Below are 21,733 nucleotides of genomic sequence, written 5' to 3'. Positions count from 1 at the left end.
TGGGCCTGCTGAAATCAGAGGCCAACATGCAGCTGGTCCAAGAAGCGCCGGAAGATATCTGATTTACAGGTCTACACTAAGCTGGCTTGTTACCTCCAGCTCTGTAGTTTATAATTCTGTCCACTTTTTGTACTTACAAACTAAAATACCACGTTGGTTCAGTCTCCTACCTCCTCCCATCTCCAGTCAAAAAAATAGAATAATAAATGGTACAAAAAATATTAAAGGACAAAAATCATTGCATTAAATAATCTCTAAGATTCCTTAAAGCTCTAAAATTTTATGAAGGAGAAAGAAATATAGCCAGGTCCATCTTTCTCCAAAGTCTGTGTTTGGAGATATTAGTTCTTGTGATGGTGCTGGAGGGTTAGTGTGTTTGTGGAGGGGGTAAAGAGGCAGGCTTGGCGAGAAGACAAGGAGAGAGTAAAAAGATCACTGGTTGGTTGCCAAAAGGTTCAGGGGGAGGGAGGGATGAACAGGTGAAGCACAGGGGATTTATGGGCAATGAAACTGTGATGTATGATACTGTAGTTGTGAATACATGACGTTACGCATTTGTCAAAACCCATAGGAGTGTAGAACACAAACAGTGAACCCTAATGTAAACAGTGGACTTTAGTTAATAATAATGTATCAGTATGGGTCCATCAGTTATAATAAGTGTACCACACTAATGCAAGATGTTAATAATAGGGGAAACTGTGTGGGGAGAGGGAAGGGGGAGTAGATGTGAGCTCTGATTTCTTGCTCAATTTTTCTATCAATCTAAAACTGCTCTAAAAATAAACTCTATAAATTTTTTGAAAAGGAGGAGTAGCTTAAATGATCTGTAATAGGAAAATAGTTAAATTACATACAAGATGGAATGTTACGCAATAATAAAAAATGATGTTTATGAAAAAACAATCATCCTCAGCCTAATTCTGGAAGGAGAGGAGGACAACATCCAAAACTAACTTTTCTGTAAGGCAGTCCACTCACTTTGGAGAGAACAAGAGTCTAAGCAAAGAGCTAATAATTTTGTTTTTGCAATAGTATAATGAGAGATAGTCTTGTGCCAGAATAGTGGCAATGGATTAGAAAGATGTGAACAGATTCCAAACATTGTGGAAGTAGAATGGACCAGACTTGGTAATGGGTTGAATGGAGGTATGCTGGGAGAGAAGGGTGCCAAGGATGACTCTGAAGTTCTTCCTCATCTCATTTTCTAGAAGAGAGGTTGGAAATCAAGAGTTCTGTTTTTAACAGCTTAATTGTGAGCTGCCTATGAGGTATTGATGTAAGGATTTCAAATACACTTATAAAATCTCATAAAAGTGGCCTGGACTAGAGGTATAAATTTCTTAGCCTTATGTATATAGATGGCATTGAAAATCCATAGAATGGATGAGAATATCTACAGAGAGTGTGGAATGGTGACAAGAGACACAATAAAGCCATTGCTTTGCCTGGGTGGGGGAAGCTAGTAAGGGAAAAAAGGAATGAGTCATAGAAAAGTAAGGGGAAGACTTTGAAGTTGTGGTGTCATAGAAGCAAAGAGTATTTTAGACAGAGGGGTGAGTCATGCCAAATGTTGCGCTGAGGACTGGTAAGAGAGGTTGTGTGGTGAATTATTTATAAGTTCTGGCTCTAGAATTTGGCTTCTGGGAATCATATAGCAATTGTACTCCTTACTAGTCATGTGACCTTGAGAAAATAATTTATTCTCACTGTGCCTCAGATTCTGTGTGTGTAAAATTAAATAAGAATATTACCTACTTCACAGGGTTTTTGCAAGAATTGAACGCAACATGTAATTGCATGGAACAGTACTTAGTAAACAGTAAACACTCAATGAACGTTAAAAGTATTTTTTTGATTTGGCAATATAGAGGGTATTAGTGACATAATAAGGGCAGGGTTACCAGAAGAGTGGAGGCAGAAAGTGAGTTGGAGTGGGTTAAAGGGTAAATGCTCTGTTGATAAAATTGTTCTCCTAGCTCTTGGTGAAATCCAGTGACAAAAAAATACTCATTGCTCCCAGAAACCACTATTCCACTGGATAAGTCTATATATGGAACAACAATCTGGCCCCCACACCTATCACTCCATTGATCATCATGCTTGATTTTTCACTGGCCTTCTCAACTCTAATTTTAGAGGGTTCCTCCTTGTGTTAAACCAGAATCTACCTTCTAAGATCTTCAATTCACATTTTGTTTCTTAAACGTCTATCTTTTAGTCCTTTATTTTTATAAACTGTAGGCCTCCTTCAAGTCATCTATTTTCAAGGTTCTCAAAAATGGCCATCAGAATCACTTGGGATTAAAAAATAAATTCTGAATCTCAGGCCTATCAATCCAGAAACTCTAAGAGGTAGGACCCAGGAATCTGTAACTTGTTTGGCAAATTTGATGTACAGGTAAGTAAAGGAACTGCTGATCTATTGTCTATGTGAAAAAATACCTTCAATGATCCATTTTTTCTTCTTTTTATAACTCGGAAATTCCAAGCTAACCAAATGTCACTTTTACTGGCATCATTACTTTAATATTTAGCATTTCCAAGTTGCTAACATATTACCTTTTGCAGAGATACCAAAAAGATACCAATTACTCCCAATCTATGATCATTTAACAGCTAATTGCAACATACAAAGCTTTGGCACCCAGATGCCATGCTCCTGGGTGTACCCATTTGGCTATAAATCCTTTTTGTAGGGGTGGTGGAAGCTAGGCGATTAGCTGAAAACCAAAGTGTGATTTCACACTTTGAAACTGGCTTCATGCTTTTCCTTAGATAAGAAGGGAGTTGCTGTGGCTACCTAGTCCTATTCATGCTGCTCTGGATATTTGCTCCATGGGTACTCTTACAGTTTGGGCATGATCTCCAGCATCACAAAAAAATACTGGAAACATAAGTGAACCAACTCATTTCTTCACATATTGTGATTGGTTTTTCTTTTATTTATGATTAATGATTGAACTATACCATCATTGTCACTTGCATCCTCACTTCTCCTTGCCAAGTCCAGCTTTAAGAGCTAATTTTTTTCTGTCTTTGCACACTCTCCTATTTCCCAGAAATGTTCTTCCTCTTAGCTACTGTTGCTTTGGCTTCAATATTTGCTTGTAAGTTGCACCTTCATATGTTCTTTTCAACAGGGCTCAGCATCTGGAAATCAGGCTTTTCAGTGTCCTCTCACTGGTAGAATATTCATACCTGCAACATCACATATGGCTCTAGAAAACATCTCAAGATGATCCAGGACCCATCAAGCATTGTCTACATGAAGGTAGCTTATCCACTGGAACAATGAAAACTAGCATACTACACCAGCCTTCAGGTAAAGTACTTAATACTGCCAAAATTAGTGGTCTTTTTACAGCTGTCAGCCTCTGGGAAAAGTGAACCCTGAAACCACTGCTCTTGAAATGATTTGTTCTCCATCTTTGTTTTGAGACAGTTAATTTTCTGAGTGCTTGTCTTCATTTAAACTCTAACTCAAGCTGGCTCAGTTTTAATTTGTGCTTTCTCTAGGATTTGTAAAAAAATTCTGATGCCTCCTTTAAGTTGCTCCAGATTGAGTTTGATTTTAAAATGTCTTTTTACTCCAAAATCTTCATTCTCAGGCTCAAGTTTCTGTACTCTCCTAGAAAACTCTTTCTTTCACAGCTGGAACTATTCAGGTCCCCAAAGAAATTGGCACCATCCTTTACACATGGTAGGTGCTCAATAAATGTTCATTTGTTTATCCATTCATTCACTCATTCAATAAATATTTATTGAGTTCCAGCTATGTCTAGGCACTGTTTTAGGTTTTGAGGTTTCAACAGTGAATAAAACGAAGTCTCTGCTCTTACAGAGCTTAAACTGTGGTGGGAGAGACAGACAATAAACAAAGCAGTAAATATATATATCAAATGTTCGTCAGAGTTATTGAGAAAATTAAAGCAGGATAAGGGAGATAGTGAATGCTAGGGCCCAAGACCGGCTGGTTTAGACAGGCTCGTCTAGGGAATCCCTCACTAATGAGGTGGCATTTGAACAGAAACCCAAAGGAAGGCAGAGGGTGAGGCGTGCAAATGTATGGGGAAGTGTTCCAGGTAGAGGGGAAAGTAAATGCCAAGGTTCTAAGGGAGCATGCTTAGAGAATGAATGGATGGATGGATGAATGGATATTGAACACAGAATAAATTAAGGAAGAGAAAGTGTTGGGGAGATATCCTCAGGTGATCTCAATGGTCATATCCTGAATATTCTCCTCCCCTTGAGTAGTATGAACAGACTCTGTAACTTGCTTCTAACAAATAGAATATGGCAAAGGTGAGGAGATGCCACTCCCATGATTATGTTATATATTTATATATTTTAAAATATGTTTTTTAAATATATATATTTCTGTCTTGCTAGCATATAGTAGACTCTCCTACTGGCCTTGAAGAAGCAAGTGCCTGGGATGTGAACTACCTGTGGAAAGAGCCGTGTGGCAGGGAACTGCAGGTGGCCTTTAGGACCTGAAGGCCACAGTCCTACAGCCACAAGGAGCTGAATTCTGCCAACAGCCATGTGAGCTAGGAAAAAGACCCCGAGGTCCAGATGAGAATATAGTCTGGTCCATATCATGATTAAAGCCTTGTGAGACCCTCAACAGAGGATCCAATTAAGTCGTGGCCAGATGCCTGTCCCATGGAAACTGTAAGATAACAAATTTGTGCTGTTTTAAGCTACTAAGTTCATAGTAATTTTTTATGTAACATAGAAAACTAACACAACTAATACAGCTGAGCTAAGTAACAGGTACAAAATTTCATGTTACTCAATCATCTTACCCATCCTTTACCTCAAACTTGAGAGTAACTAATGTGTTATATAGTTAATTTTCTGTCTCCCTTCTCCCCCTACACCTAGACCTACCTAACCCTCATGTCCAGGCTCAGTGTCAGTTCGATAGCTAGGACCACATTTTACCTTGTGCGGTATTCTCATCTTCTGCTGCATAACAAACTATTCCAAATCTTAGTGGTTTGAAAGAATAATATATTATTAGTTCTCATGTTTCTGGGTTCAACTAGGCAGTTCTTATGTGGTTGTAGTCATATAAATGGTGGGTGAGGCCAGAGTCATCTAAAGGCTTGACTGGGCTGGATGTCCAAGACGACCCACTCTAAGTACTGGCAGTTGATTCCGGTTGTCAGCAGGGAAGTAGGTGGAGCTGTCAACTGGAGCATCTACATGTGACTGTTCCCATGTGCCTTAGGCTTCTCATAGCGTGGTGGATGTGTTCTGAGTTGGAGTACCCCAAGAGTATGCATTCTGAGAAGCGATAAGTGGAAACTGCCAGGCCAGTTAAGGGCTGAATCCATAACTGGGGCAGCATCACTTCTGCCATATTCTATGCCAGTTTCAAGGGAGTGGAAAGATAGACTCCTCTGTATAGGGGAGTGGCAAAGTCACATTGCAGAAAACCATGTGGAATAGGAGATAACGTTGCAGCCGTCTTTGGAAGTACTCTTGGTCTCTGTAATGATTGAGGGAAATCAAGCTCAATTCTATGCTTATCATTGAATCATAATTGAAATTAGAGAGCCTTGAGTTCAATTCATGGCTCTGTCCCTGACTAGCTATGTGATTTTGATAATTAACTCCCTGGGGCTCAGTCTCTTCATCTGCTAAATTGGATAATAATACCTACCTCACTAGTAGTTGTAATGATTAAAGGAAAAATATATGAAAAAGACATAGCAGAGTTCTTGAAACCTGGTAATACATCCATAAATGATAGCTATTATTATTATTATTATTATTATTATTATTATTATTATTATTATTATATTTAGTTATGTTATTTCAATTCTGACTTTATTCCTGATTCTCATAACTGGAATTCTTCTTTATTTTCAGGACATCTTGCACCCTCTAGTAGTAAATAAATTATGAGTCTGTGAACCAGGAACCTTCCCTGAACTATAAGCCTCTAGGCATGGCTTTCTGCCTTGGTTATGCCTGTCCTATCTTCCCAGAAATTATAACCTCAGTCTAAACCCTAGCCAAGGGGTTGCAGTCCTATTTTGTACTAGTGGACTTTCTGGATGGGTTTTCGTACATTTCTGCATGTGGCCTGTTCTATGATTCTCCACTACAGTGATTACTTTATCCATCAGGATACCCCCACAGGTTTGCATTAAACCCTGTGAGTTTCACTGCCTAGCTTCAAGTCTGGGCTTGGTCTCAGAGTTTGTACCTGCCTACTCCTGTAAATCGATCTAGTTTTTGATCCTGAATTATTTTCCTTTCTCTTATCCTGCTGGAGGTAGTATGACAGTATCGGTCAGGTAGGAATATGTCACTTTCAGAGTTCTAATTCTTCCTACATGGATGCTCCTCAGCCTCTTAGTCAGTTCTCCTAAGAGTATTATCTTTCATGCCCATCAACTGCTTTCTGCTTGCTCACTTGCTCACTCACTCTCTCTCTCCCTCCCTTTCTCTTTGGCTCCTACCATGATCCATTACCACACCTCTTCTGCAGGAACTCTAAGAATTCTTCTGTTCTTTCCCATCCTCCAAACCTAGTCTGTTAGGTGGGCCAGAACGTCTAGCCCCTGCACCCCCCTCCCCGCAGACAACCTGCATCTAAAAGCATCACTGTCTCTCCTCTCCTCCAGGGGATCACTGGGCTTTGATTTCTCCTTGATGAGATGAGCAAGAATCCATTCTCATTTAATGACAGTTTAGCTCTGGGAAGATAGACACAGCCCTCGATCCACAATGTTTTACCGAGAGGAGTGCTTTTCACTCCAGCATCTACAGGAAAAGACAATCCTCTAGCAAGTGTGGCAGCTTAATTTATTGCAAATTCGATATGACAGGGTGACCTACAGAGAAACAGCATGGTGCTCGTGCTGCTGGAGATTGACTGGGAAAGAATGAAAAGTGCTTTTTACCTCACTAGGGGGCCAGTCAGGCTTTTATCTCCCTAATTTCTGGGATTCCTTTTCCTCTACTGGAAACTAATCAGCTTTTGGGTTTCAGGGCTCTCAAGGAGATGTTTTCATGAGGGTGACAACCGAAGTCTATCTTAAAACAGACTTTATGTTGAGAAGGCTTAGAGGCCCATGGATGCAATTAAGCATTACTGTCTAAAAAGCAGTCAGAACAAATCATTGTGCTTAAAATTTTTTTATAAAAACTGTGTTACATGTAACTCTATGATAGGGACATAGGGAAAACAACAGAGTGTATAAAATACTGAAGGGTAGGGATGGAATGAAGCCAGAGTGCCATCTGGTGCAGTAGGTGATGGTGAAGACTATGTTAGTAGGGTGGAGCCTAACTCCACAGCCCAGGGAGCCTGCAAGATGGGCCAATTTCCAAGTATAGCCAGGACAGAATTCAGAAAGGGATGTGCTCCTTAGGATGATCTTTCTCACTTGGGAAAGGAGCTGGGCCAGAGTCTTCAAGCATAGAGAAAAATGGACGTGTAAAGGGGGTCAACTTTCTGCAGCTACAAGTCATAGGAACACATAATAGCAATGAAAACATGCAACCATAGGCTATCATGATGAGAATTAAAAATATGGGAGACGTTATTCGTGGAGCTGTTATTCCCCTCAGGGATATGATACTGTGCCAGATGTTGTCTATCCTGACTCTGTGTCATTTCTACCCTTCTATCTTGGCCCAGAAAAAGAAATTCTAGAAATACATATTCAGGATCCCCTTGCCAGCAGGTCTCCAGCTTATATGATGCCACAGAAAGGGACCTGTGTGAGATTTGGACAATGTAATAAAAGGGAAAGCCATTGTTTCTCCTCCAGAAGCTGCAGGCAGGGGCTGGGCTGAAACAAGCAGGGCTTTGGCAATGACTTCTGAGCATTCTTCAGGAATCTCCCACGTGCCTCCTGCAGACACCTGAGGTGGTCAGTGGCAGTCCTCTCCGATCCCTGCATTTTCTGCTTCCCTGACGTAGGCAGCACTGAAAAGGTTGTGGAAGCCTCTGTTTCCTTGTATTAAATCTCCTCCAGCTGAAAATATCTATAATGATTTCTACTTTCCTGACTGAACTATGACTTTATAAAGAAGGTGAAGAGATGTCCTCTGAAATGAGTGATATTGGCCTTACAGGTGGGGATTGGAGCTGATTTTAGTCAACTTGGGGGAAAATATTAAATGTAACATTATTCATATCTCATATGCTGTAGAGCAATTCATACTTGCATAATAGTGATATTTGTGGGAAATTTATTAAGGCAACTCTTTGCAAGATATAAGTAATAATAAACCATGGCATCTTCTAATATTAAAATTTCTTAAAATGTCTCCCTATTATACAATAAACACCAATAACTGAGTTTTGTGCCCTAAGTGGCCTTTCAGAGCTGTCTGGGGCCAATGAATGGCATAAACTAGAACAACAAAATAAAATTGAGTATGTAATCATCTTAGTTGCAACCATCTGGTGCTTTAAAAAGAGAATTTAAATGTAGGGAATAGTTAGAGATGTCATTAGTCTTTGTAGTGACCAATCTTCAGGTTATTTATCTTTTGACATGTATCATTTTTTCACCCCTTTTCAACTGAAATAGAATCCAACTTAGCTCTCAGAATGCAAAGTGGATACCAACTTCAGAAACAATTGTTCCATTGTGTTTAAATTGAGTGTTCCCTGTGATGGCTCATTTTAACCTTGCTTATTAGATTTTGCCATGGCAAGGGCAAACTGAGAAGCGTGGAGAAGTAGACTCAAGCAGGTTTTCTTCAACCACAAGAAACATACAAAATCCCGAGTGCCTCAAATTGTTATAAGAAGCAAATTTTTAGTAAAGTTATTTAATGAATTTGCATTAAAAATTATGAATGAAGTGAAGAATCTGTAATGCTTCAATTCATAGCTGTACATATCATGGTAACATTACTTCTGCAATTCAGAAATGTACCATTAAAACATATATAAGTGAAAAAACCGGCACAACCAACTAAAATCCTTCCAGTTCTCCTACTAAGAAAGACAAATGTTTTCTGGTATACTCCAGCCACCTGTGAGCTTTCAATCTGTCGAATACAATCTAGCTTAAGTCAGCAACCTGCCCTGTGGCTGCAGCTTCCCAGAGAGATTTTCCCAAGGAAGCATGTCATTCCCACAGGAGAAAGTATCTGTCATGGTAGACTAGCCATTATGAATGCTCTTCGTGAGCTACAAAATCAAGGAAAAATTGACCTTTTAAATTAGTCTTTAGCCAATAAAATATAACAACTTGAACTAAAATCTTACCCAAGTATATACTGTCTTTTATCCAAGTCCTGAGTGTATAATACTGTACTGGATTAAACTCAATAAGTATTTCCAGAATTTAATGAATACATGGATGAATGAGACTAGCATTGCATTGATGGATATGTTGAGCTATTTTGGAAATACATGGGAGCATTTTAAACTTTAGAAATTGAAGGAATTGTAGATGTTATTCAGTATCACTAGGGAGACCATATAATATATGGTCTCCAAAACAATTTTTATAGTAGCAAATGTTAGGTCAGAAGGGACATCTGGACAACAGGTGTCAACTGGCACTATTCCAGGCAAACTGAGATGTCTGGTCTTCCTGAGCATCTCGCTCACCCTCCCCAAGTCTATTGCTAAAATGCTAAACATAAAGGTGAGAGAAAGCAGAATCAATTCTAACATGATCTTATTTATTAAACGATTATTGACCTGAAATAGACCCTACAGCATGTGTTGTTTGGGTCAATCAGGAAACAGACTTTGAAATATAGTTAGGAGTGCAAGAGGTTTATCAGAAGGAGGATAATGCCAGAGAATAATGAAGGAGAGAGGAAGGGAGAATGTGCAAGGAAAGCTTTCAAACTGCATTTCAGATCTGACACCTGTGAAAAGGAAAGAGAGGAAGCCACATTGGGCAGGGAGCGACCACAACGCAGCTCTGACAAAATCTCCTCCAATCTAACAGGGAACTCTGGATCAAAGTTTGCCCATTAAAGGAGAAATGGCAGTCTGTAGTGCCCCTGCCATGCTCAGTCACTGGCTGGGGCTGCTCAGGAATTGGTGGCCTCAGATCAAAAGCTAAAGCAAATAGGAGGAACTGCACTCATTGCAGCTGAATAGTGAGTTTCCTCCTGATGGAAAATCTGATTGGTGCACCTCCAAAGGCTGCCTCATGGCATATCAAACCCAATCTTGTTTTACAAATGAAGACACTGAAGTTCACAGGATCTTTAAAGCACATGACAGGTTCTAGAACCTCAGATTCTTGACTTTAGGGCTACTGAATCACCACACTGATATATATTCTTCAAAGAAACTTTGGGATAATAGGACTTTCTGAGACCCCAAAACAGTAAAATAATACTTGATTACATAGCAAGCAAGAGGCAGAGCTGAGAGATGGACCTTGGTCTAACTAACTCCAAAGCCCATATTTTATCACTAAACAGGCAGGGTGGGGGAAAATTGATCTGAGAAACTAAAGATCTTTTAGGGATAATGTCTAGACCTTAAACCCAGTAAGATGCCGCTCACCTCTTCTTACTCTCTCAATTCAGACTAGTTTAGGGAAAGAATGGTAAAACACTTTTTGGATTGGTGGAAAGTAGAATTGTAAACTGTTTGGATATAAATGTCATTCCTCATACAAAATGGTTTGTACCCTAAAAAAGGGGAATAATGTCACCTCAGTCAGCCTCTGAGTACTGTAAACTAATGAAGATCTCTCTAAGGTCTGGTTTTTGGTGACTCCTCAAACACCCACACACACACCAGTATTTGTTTTTTCAGAGTTGCTGCAGTGTGGGCAGGATGTTTTCTCAAGACCAATTCTGCTTGAGTGAGGAAGGCAGTTGAGATTTTAAGAGCTACTGTAATTCCCTAGTTCAACCTCTATAGAGCTCATAGCTTGTTAACCTGAGTGGACAGCCAGGGAACGTCAGTAATAAATACAGGACAAGTAATGTGTGTGCAAGGAAGATGTATAGTCGTGTGTGTGTGTGTGTGAATAGAAAGTTTCTCATAGAGATTGAAAATAGGTTTTTTCTTCAGTGCAAACTCCAATTTATACCGATAAATAATGAATTTCGGGAGTTCCATATTGCAAAGAACTCTGATACCGAATTCACGGTTAGTAGGAAACAGTGCTATACTTGACTAGTCATGTCTACATAAGGACAGGAGGTAGGGTGGTAACATACATGCCATATATTAGCGTCTCTTAGTGCAACAGGGAGAAAAAGAACAGGATCTTCAAAACTGGCACGGTTTATCTAAGGCATATTTGCTTTCTTTCAGAATGTTTCCATTAGGTTTAGCTTGGTCCAAGCTGAGTAGGTGGGGCACTGAACACCCAAATCTCAATGTACCCAGAAAAATCTGCTTTTATCTATTCCAAGTCGTGGGCCCTACCAAAAATTTCATTTGGAAATTTAAAGAGGGAATTCCATAGCTTTACAATTAAAATAAGAAGAAGAATTTTGAAAATGCCTGAACTAGAAGATTCTATCTCTCTTTCAGCTCTAAAATGTCAATACGTATGGCATTCTATCTGTGAACCTGGGGAGAAATGCCCCTGCTGTTTCCACCTGACCCATTCAATATGAGAAACTGATTTTGGAATTTGAGGCAATTCCCGGCATGTTACAGCAGGTAAAGAGCTGCTGACTCTCTTTATGAGTAGGGTCAGGTCGGGGAGGAGAGGGAAAAAGAATTGAAGGTGCATTTGGTGTATGAGACCGTGAAGAATGTGGCAGCTGCTGCAGGAGTTGTGTGAGATAATTGAGCAGAACCGCTGAACTGTGCTACAACCTGTTTTTCCCTTTATTTTTCAGGTGCTGATATCTGAATATTGAATTTGGGGAGTCTAAACAGAAGAAATTTTATACTAATATGATTTAACACAAAGGTTTGATATATGATTGTAAAAAAAGATGAGGTGACTGTCCTATTCATTTATAAACAACAAGCTTCTCAGCATAGTGCGTAGCATACAGTAGGCAATACATATTTTTAAGTGAATGACAGAGTAAAGGATGGCCACATTAATTGTCATCCAGTACATCTGAGTAGAAATCACATTCATTCTTTAAGGACCAGCTATTTCCCCTGAAATTGTGCTTCAGTTTGGGAGCGATATACACATCAGGAAGGTAAAAAGAGATTAGATTAGATTAGATTAGATTAGATTAGATTAGATTAGATTAGATTAGATTAAAAGCAGAAATCATAGGTTGATGTTCCAAGTAGTAAATATTAGTAGGCCCACATCTTTACCCCTATCTTCCCTTTGATTCTGATTTCTGAGTTTGAACATGTAACGTGCTTTGGCTAATGGGACATTAGAGACTTGGGAAAGCACCTGTGTGTCTCTGCTCACCATCTTGTTCTTCTGCCATTGCCCAGAGGACATGCCCAGGCTCATGAGCTGGAAGATAAAGGACACTGGTGTAGAGCTGAGTCTCTCCAGTCGTTCTAGCCAAGGCCATCCTAGATCAGCCAACAGTCAGCCAAACCCTAGACATGTGAGTGAGCCCAGCCAAGGTCAATAGAGCTGTAGTCGATAACCCCAGATGTATGGGCAATAAATGCTTGTTTTTGCATGCTACTAAGGTTTTGTGGTTGTTTATGACACAGTACTGGTGTGGCAATGGGTTACTGATACATTTCAGCTTCAGGATTACAACTTGTGATATCTTAGGCAAATCTTTAACACTTGTGAGCCTCAATTTATCCAGCCGTAAAATAGAAATAATAATATCTTCCCTTCTTGCCTCAAGTTATTGTTGTTTAGATCAAATTAGAACACATGATAATACATGTGGAAGCTCTTTTCAAAAAGGTAAAATGTGCTCCAATTTTAGTTTATTATCACCTATTATATAGCAGAGACTATGTAGTCTTATCTCTCTTTTTATCCAGTGATGATCAGAAGCTTCTCTTAATACCTTGTGCACATCCAGGGCATTTCCCTCTCTCTTATCTGTCAGGTGGAAAATTGTGTGTGTAAGTGTACTCTTTCAGCAGAAGCAAACCACAGCTGTGGAGTTTTCCCATTTACTGAGAGTCAATGATGTTTTACCATATGTTGGAATTGTTGCCGATGTCAGGCTTTGAATAATGACCTGCTCATCAGGCATCGGTATTGTTGTAGTAATTCCATCTGGATCCATTTTGACCAGTAGTTTCCAAACTTTTTTCATAAAGGGTCCCTTTTAATATTTTTGTGTGTCAAAGAGTCACCAATGCCAATCAGAGCTTTTGATCCACAAGAGAATATTTCACCCTTGAATTAATAAGATTTCAGCACCAAACAAACAATATTAGTGGTTCCATTAGTCTTTCAAGCACTCTCCTAGATATGAGTGCCGTTTTAATTAGATTTTAAAATAGTGAAATATTTCATTAAAACCTCAGGATCTCTATTACTACCTCTACATAACTCCTTGGGGTTCAGAGTTTGGGATCCAGATGTGTAGATGCAATTTTTCACTATCCCCTTTTGGGATTACATAGGACTGTTCTTATACATGAGAAGAGTAAAACAGAAGCATTAAATTTTAGACCTACAAGGAATTTTAGAGATAGCTCACTATGCACACAAAGAGACTAAGATCCTAAGTTGTTGAATGACATTGGAAAGTTCACACAATTAGTGAGATAACGAGTCAGAATTATAACTCTGGCCCTTTATTTCTTTCCACTCATTTAATGCCACTTTCAAAGGCACTAGAGCTGGGTCTTGAGGCTCTTTCTAAAGTCTCTGTTAGCTGTTATCTGACAGTCTGCCACTTTAGAAATTCATTTGCTAAATTCGAATCTCTAATTCCTGAAAAAATACAAATGAACAAAAACAAAATCATCAAGGGTCCATGAATGATATATCGCTTTAGATTCTTAGCTATCATTACCCTTCAGAATGAATGAAATATCCGACTTCTGTAATTCTAAACGATACTAATTTTCCGGACTTTTTCCCTTTGACTAGGCTTGTTTTTCTTCCTGAATTCCGTTAAGCCACCTACTACTCCCATCCTCTCCACCACCACTAAACACACCAGCTTCTGCCCTTAGTTTGATTTTCTGGCTATTCATTTTTCTTTGAACACTCCATCCATTCCCATGTTTCCTCACTCTCCCTTCCCTGAGGAAATTTCTCACAAATTTTTACCCTTGGGCAAGTACTGTCTCTCAAAATCTATTCGAGCTTTCCCAACAATCTACTTGATTTCCTATAGCTGGAATTCCGTGGACACTTCCAGCTCAGCTGATTTACAACCAACATAGTCACTATGCTCCTTTTCTGACAAAGAAATCTTCATTCCCCGTGTCTCTGGCTTGAATCTTGTGTGTAAGCTTTGAATAGTTGCTCTCTCCTGCCCCACACATCTCATCTGTTGAGAACTTCTTCTTTGGCCACACTCTGGATTACATGATTATCTCCTCAAAACAAACTAGTGAAAAATTCTTACCTAGTTTTGCTATCTATGATCTCTCCCTCTTGCACTTCATTTCTTTCATATTAATCTTATTAAGGCATTACAATGTCATTTAACAAATCCCCACTGATGCTCAAATTCAGACCTTACCTGTCTGTCTCTGTGTCTGAGTAGGGGAATTAATTAAGACCATGCATTTCCTGGCTCCAACCTTTTTGCTATCTTATTTGCCATTGACTCAAAATAGCAACTATTGTCTCAGTCTATTAGTTCCGGCAAACTATAACCCGCAGATCAAATCCAACCTGCCACCTGTTTTTGTATGGCCTACAGAGTGCTTTTTACGTTACTAAATGATTGAAAAAATATCAAAAAGAGAAGAATATTTTGTGACGTAAAAATGATAGGAAATTCAAATTTTAGTGTTCATAAATTAAGTTTTATGGTAAGGCAGTCAGACGCCTTTGTTTACTTATTGTGTACAGCTGCTATTATGCTTTAATGGCAGAGATGAGTAGCTACAACAGAGATCATATGGCCCTCAAAGTCCAAAATGTTTACTATTGACCCTCTACAGAAAAAGTCTCCCAATCCTTTGTACATGTGCCATTCTCTGAAATGTATGTCTGTGTCCATGCTCATGCCATTTACCCTTGTTGAGGAAAAGTGTTTAAAACTTAGAAATAAGAAAAGAATGACTGCATGTCATTTTGATATCACAGTGAAGCATTGCCTGACAGGCCTACTCTGCAGTTACATGTTAACTTAGAAATTTCTATTTAGGAGGAGAGACTACTCCAAAGGATACAGTTTTATTACCCAGTAGGATATTAATTTTTCATCTATCAGCAAATTCATTTCAGCATTCCTTTAACTTACTGAGTGTCTATATAAATCTCTGTTTTTTAAGATCTCCTTTGAACCATTTTTACCATCCTGCTGGTTCTCTCATTAATGAGTTAACTTTTTGGTACACGTTCATTCTATATTTGTGTGTGTGTCATGTTTTTAGCTTTTGAAAATTATACTTTGACCCACTGTTTGTAATTCCTTGTGCATATCTCAAATCTTGGCCTTCAAATTCCATGTCAAATGGCACTTAATGTTGCCTTTGTTGATCACACTAGTTCAAATTGATCACTTGCACAGCATTTATCTTGTTAATAGACATATAACTTCTCTCATAGATCCTAAGATCTTTAAAGTCAGTGAGTACATTTTTTTTATAAGATGGAATTCTCAGAATGCCTTGGTCATTGTAAAAACTCAATAAATGTTTGTGGAATGAATGAGCTTAAAATGCACTTAAAAGAGAGATTGTTGTAAGAAGAAAAATACCCCAAATTGTTGTTCTTTATATTAGAAGGGAAAGAATAGAGAAAATAGTACAGGGCAACAATATAGAGCATTCTAAGTATTTGTTTGGCATAAGTTAAGTGGAAAATTAGATAAAGAATTGTCCCTAGGTTGCAATGAATCGAGACAATGATTTATTGCCTGCAGTTAGAGTATTCGGATTTCTCCTCTTAAATGTCAGCAAGAATCTTGTACATGATAAGGCAGGTCTCATCCGTGTAAATATAATTACTGGCTTCTTGTATATGAACATTGATGGAGCAGATTGGGAATCTGCATACAGCACTGAGGAATAAATTAGCTCTGTCCTCATTTCTCCTTTATTTAGAAATTAATCATTTTACAGTGATTAATTTCTAAATAAAGGAGAACTAAGGCCCCATCAAATCCATAGCTCAAATATACTTTCTACTTAGTAGTTCAGTTATAGATCTAAGATACTCTAATATTTAATTGACTATCTAATATATTTTAAATGGTGTTTTAAAACAATTTTTACCTGTACACATGATTTTTGAAAAATGTTAAGGCATCAACAAACATGCAGAAAAGAAAAACTACCCATAATTCTACCTCTAAAAATGTTCCCAGTTAATTTTCATTGACAAGCCTTTGAAGTAGGCACTGTCATCTTTATTTTGTTGATGAAACTGCAAATCCTAGAAACTCCAGATTTCATTCAGTTTGTATTCTAATGAACTCAAAATTATGGTGCTAGAATCATGATATTTGAGAAATCATGTGAGCTGAATCCCAGCAAAGACAAGATGTGTGATTTGCTGAAAGTTAGTTATCAGGACCTCCATTCTCCTTACTCTGTAGTCAGAGTATGCATCTTTCCAAGGTGACCCTCAATGATCTCCATTTCCTGATATTTACACTCTTGTGTAATCTTCTCCTTTTGGGTGTGGGCTGGACATAATGACTTGCTTCTACTGAATATAATACAGCAAAGGTGATGAAATGTTACTTCCATGATTAGGTTACAAAGGACTGTGACTTCCTATTTTCTGGCAATCTCTGTCTGTCTCTCTGGCCACCCCAGTTACCTCACTTTGATGAAGCCAGCTGCCATGTGGAAAAGGCCCACATGGTCGTGAACTGCGGAATCTCTGCTTAACAGCCAATGAGGAACTGAGGCAGCCAAAACAATCTGGCAAGGAACTGAATCCTGCCAGTAGCCATGTAATTGAGCTTAGAAGAAGATTCTTCCTCAACTGAGCCTTCAGATGAGACCACAGACCCAACAAATACCTTCACTGTAATTCCATGATAGACCCTGAAACATTGGACCCAGCTAAGCTTTTTCCAAATTCCACAGAAACTGGGAGATAATAAGTGAGTGTTGTTTGAAGCCTCTAAGTCTTGGGGTAATTTTTATGCAGCAATAGATAACTAATATATCTTCCCCATGAACAAACTTGGTAGTATTTCTATTCCTCTAATCAATTCAGGTTCATCTATTCAGGCATTCAGGTTCATCTTCTTCTAGTGAGCTATTTCATAAAATAATCTAATATATCATCTATTCAGGCATTCAGGTTCATCTCCTTCTTCTAGTGAGCTATTTCATAAAATAATCTAATATATTTATTTAAATCAAGACATAATAACTGACAGCCACTTTTTACCTTACCCAACGCATTTGTATTTTAATTAAACATGGGCTTTTAGATGAAGCAATTAAACCTCCAGAGTTGGAATTTTAGGCATTACTAAGCCAAAGGGGCATTGGATTTTTATCTTTCCCTGTCTAAAAGTCAGATTGTACTGGAGGGGTTAGGGCCTCAAAGTGTTTGGATTCTCCTAAGTGACAAAAGGCTTGTTTCTCTAATGCTATAGAGAGTATCATGGGATCCCCTCTCATTCTCTACGTCTTGATTTATCTGGACTGGTTCCCCTGGAAACCAGTTGAAGATTATGAGCCAAAGTTAGGCTGAAGGTGGGGGGGATTTATGTATCAAAATTGAAGAGAGCATTTATGGAAGGAGCATGCATTTTTTGGAAGCCCCTAGTGATGTCAAAACACAAATCTCAATGAAAAATCATCTCTGCTTGGCCAACTTAATTTGGAGTTTTCTAGGCACCTCTGATTACATGTTATACATGCAGCCATGGACTTGAATGCAAGAAATGTATTTTTATCAGGAACTATCACGGTTTTATATGATTGGTTTCAAAGAACATTGCCACTTAAAAGAAGATTGGAAATTTCACACCCCTTCTCCAGAGGCAGTTTGCATCCAATGACTGGTTTATACAGGAGTATAAATGACTGGCACCCTTGTCATTACATGAGACAACTCTAAAGTACCATCTCAATTTCACAGTTCCCTTGGGTGTTGACTGAGGTCTTTTATGGAACAGCATCATGGCCCAATTTCTTCCTCTGCCCAATCCTACTTTCTTCCCTTCCCTTATATGAGTATCAATTCCAAAAACACTCCCTAATAAAATTTCTTCAGGTTAATTTCCACCTCAGAGTCTACAACCTGTGGAAACCAAACCACCAGATGTGTTCTCTAACAGAATAGAGTGGAAGAGATGAATGCCACTTCTAGATCAGTGCCTTTGAATAGTGGGAGGGGCTTCTACACACTCTTTTCCTCCATTTGCCAGTTAGATGCAGACGACTCTGAGGCCTTAGGAGGAAAAGTAGAAGGAGCCCTTGCCCTATTGAAGGTTGTAGGATGGCCAGGGTCATTAGCATTAGATTGTTAAAAGAGAGAACTTCCATTGGGTTATTGGGGGTTTGTTTGTTATACCATCTAGCATGATCTATGTTACTCTACAAATACATTGGTTCTTTGAAGTCAGGTGCTACTGAGAACCTAAATACATTTTGTTGGCTTAGCAGGCAGTTGGAGGGTGGTGCAGAAACTAATACCAGAGGCTGGAAAGATGGAGCCCCACATAATGCAGTGGCAAAATATTTGGTGAAAGTGTTGCCTGTGATACCTCAGAAGGAAGATTAGGTTCCTACTGAGCCAGTGGCTCTAAGGGAAGGGGTAGGAAAACATAATGTTTGTATGTGTTTGGTTATAACTTGTTGTGTTTAACAAGTATTACACACACACCCACCCCCACACACACACACACAAATTGAGTTCATGTAAGAACTGGCTTGTTTGAAAACAGAAGTAAAAAGAAATAGAAAGACTCAAGAAATTTGGATCCCTACAGGGCTGGAAAAGCAGATTTCATATGGAGTAAAAGATCAAACTGAAGAATATTTGAGCAACAAAGGTCCATTTGGACTTCTCATTAAAACAGAAGGACTCAACCCTGCAGCAAAAATCATATTATGAATGTTTCTTTCACACCCAAGCCTTTTCTTTCAGATGGTCTCAAGAGAATAGTTATTAAATTGAGAGAGTGCCAAAGGGATAAGGAAATAAAGAAACAGATCAGGAGTGAGAATTCTGTCTGGGAAAGAACTTTGAGTATGGTTGCAAGCAAATGGAATTGACTAAAAGCTAATTGATCAAAAGCCAATTAAGTGGCTGAGGGGATTGCATTGCTAAAGAAACCATCAACCCATGTAGGAGTCAAAGCCTTTGACTAATCAAAACTTAAAACTAACTATAGGCCCCTTCATGTCACCAGCATGAAGACAGCAATAAAAGGTGTGCAACCCCCAAGGAGGGCATACTTCATAGTGTCTATGTTACATGAGTCCAGCCAGGAAAATGGATACAAAAGATTCCCATAAGAGCTGGAGCCATTGAACATAAAAAAAATGGATAATGGAGTTCTACACAGAAAAAAGAATCAGAATCTAATCAAGGACTTCATTCACTTCTAGGGTGGAGTGCTGGAAGCTTTACCATGTTTGCCTGCCAGGATTTCAGAATTTCGATAAACCAGTAAACACTCTGTTTCCAATTCTTCTCTAAGTGTACTTTTTTAAAAATTGTGGTTTTCTATCCTTGCTCCATCATTGTATCCTGGAGGTGAGGACAGGGCATAAAATTTGTATTTTATTCAATAGGGCTCTGGACCATGAGGGGCCACATCCACACCAGATGAAGAGAATGATTCATTGGCCTGTGATTTAAGACGGAGCTGAATGCAGAAAATGGATGGGAATTCAGGCTCCCTCCATGGAGGTAAGTGGGCACTTTCTAAACGCAGAGAGAATGGTGTGTGGAGATCAGAGAAGCTGATTGTGGTGGGTACATGGCCGTCCATCATAAATTGAGATTTCCATGACGTTGAGTTGTTGCTGAGAAGGCCTGAGCAGCCACTGTCTATACTTTTCTGGTCCACTCACTTTAGGTGTCAACAAATGCCTAGTTTTGAGTTTATGGAGTATGGGTAGAAGTGATATATCACTTCCATAATGGGCTCTTCAGCAATGAGATAGCGGTGGGCTCCCACATACTCATAACTTGTCTAAGACCTAGGAGATGGCAGGGCTACAAACTGGAAAAATCCCAACAGCTAGGATTATGTCTTGGCTGGCCAAGAACACCTACAGTGATAAAATTCTAGTAAGTTAAGCCACTGAATATTTTTAAATTGTTGTAGCACTTAGCATTACATAACCCACCTAGACACCGTCTATGTGTCATATCAATATATGTAAATTTAATATTCACAAAACACTATGTAGGAAGTATTATCTCTGCTTTTCAGATGAAAAAAGTGAGGCTCAAATAGATTAAAACTAACTCGACAAAGGTCCATAAAAAAGTTGAGAAACCAGGATCGAAAGTTGTGTTTCCCTGATTATAGAGCTTATATTGTTTCCTTTATATCATGTTAGTTTTCACTAAAAATGTAGAAAAAAGGAGAAGAAAGAATAGAGGGAGGGAGACGTATAATTAGGAGGAGGCAGAACGGAGTTAGAAGAAAGGAAGGTGGTTCTGTGCGTGAGGATGCCAACGTGAAATGTGTACTTCCAGTAGTGTTGTGTTCTAGAAATCCTGCATGAGACTCAGTGGAATGTTCAGTAGAATATAGATTATTAAACAGACTTCAAAATGAAGAGGAAGAAAGGTTCCAAGTAGGTGAGAACTGATACCATCTTTTCACTCTAAAGGAATAATTGTGCCAATTGACCCTTTTAAGCCATAGTAAATAAGCATACCCATTTTCTCATCTCGTGACCTCACCAACACTTGGTGCATCACTTAATTAGTATCTGTAGATTCATTTGCACTTGTTCATATTTTTGAAAAAACTTTTTTCAAAATTTTCGTAAATGTCACTCTTTCTTGAATTGGGCAGTTTCCTCTGAATAAAATACCATGAGTGGATTACTCCCACAAGCCTCTACTTTCATCCTTTTATATTCCTAATCCATATTTACTTTTAAAATCACCCACAGAATGAAATGACTGAGCCCAATTTCAAACAAAATTTTGTATTTGATATGTATGAACACAGATTTAGGCCACTTTCCTTAATGGTGTCTCAATTTAACTGCAATTGTATTCCATTTGGAATCTCTCTGGGGCACACGTGGCATTTTGCTGAGACTTCTGGCAGCACAGACGCTTATAGTTCAGTTGATAATACCTACTTCTTGATGGAGGAGTTCAGAGAGACTCTATTTAATTGTACTTTCTACTGCTTGCTGCTGTGTACAAAAGAGCCAAGTAGGGAAGGTTCATCTTTTCCTCTCTAAGGTGCTAATTTGCATATTCAAACATTCCGTGGATGTTCTCCCAGTTGCAGCTCAGTGGCTAATGTTTAAGCACATATTTGCATTTGAAAAAAAAGTTGTGGAAAGGAGAAAAATATACATTTGATCAAAGAAACGCTAATGAGAATTTAACATAGCTTCAACTTTTCCCTTCTTGTTCAAAGTGTTAGTGTGACCTCTTGGCTAGAGAACTATATCTATGGTTTGTTCCCATTTCTGGGGACTTCATGTAGGAAATAATTGAACTCTGTGTTTTAGAATCTTTATTTATCTAGGGGGTGATCCCTGGGGACTTTGCTGATGGAGGCC

At 38.8% G+C, this 21,733-nt stretch overlaps 1 long non-coding RNA gene across 2 annotated transcripts; it reads left to right on the top strand.

Moving 5' to 3' along the window:
• Positions 1 to 3,219: 3,219 nt before the first annotated feature.
• On the top strand, positions 3,220 to 19,855 carry LOC131400839 (uncharacterized). 2 transcript variants are annotated; one of them, XR_009217471.1, is made up of 6 exons: positions 3,220 to 3,325; positions 4,393 to 4,677; positions 11,501 to 11,632; positions 11,815 to 12,504; positions 16,820 to 17,112; positions 19,766 to 19,855. It is a non-coding gene; the product is annotated as an uncharacterized LOC131400839 (long non-coding RNA). The 2 variants fall into 2 exon arrangements; XR_009217470.1 differs by lacking the exons at positions 16,820 to 17,112; positions 19,766 to 19,855 and having other exon boundaries at positions 11,815 to 12,714.
• Positions 19,856 to 21,733: the final 1,878 nt, after the last annotated feature.

Source organism: Diceros bicornis, chromosome X (assembly GCF_020826845.1).
Source record: "Diceros bicornis minor isolate mBicDic1 chromosome X, mDicBic1.mat.cur, whole genome shotgun sequence".
NCBI classification, from domain to species: domain Eukaryota; kingdom Metazoa; phylum Chordata; class Mammalia; order Perissodactyla; family Rhinocerotidae; genus Diceros; species Diceros bicornis.
Note: the sequence above shows the minus strand (reverse complement) of the source record. Positions and strands in the feature narration are given on the sequence as shown.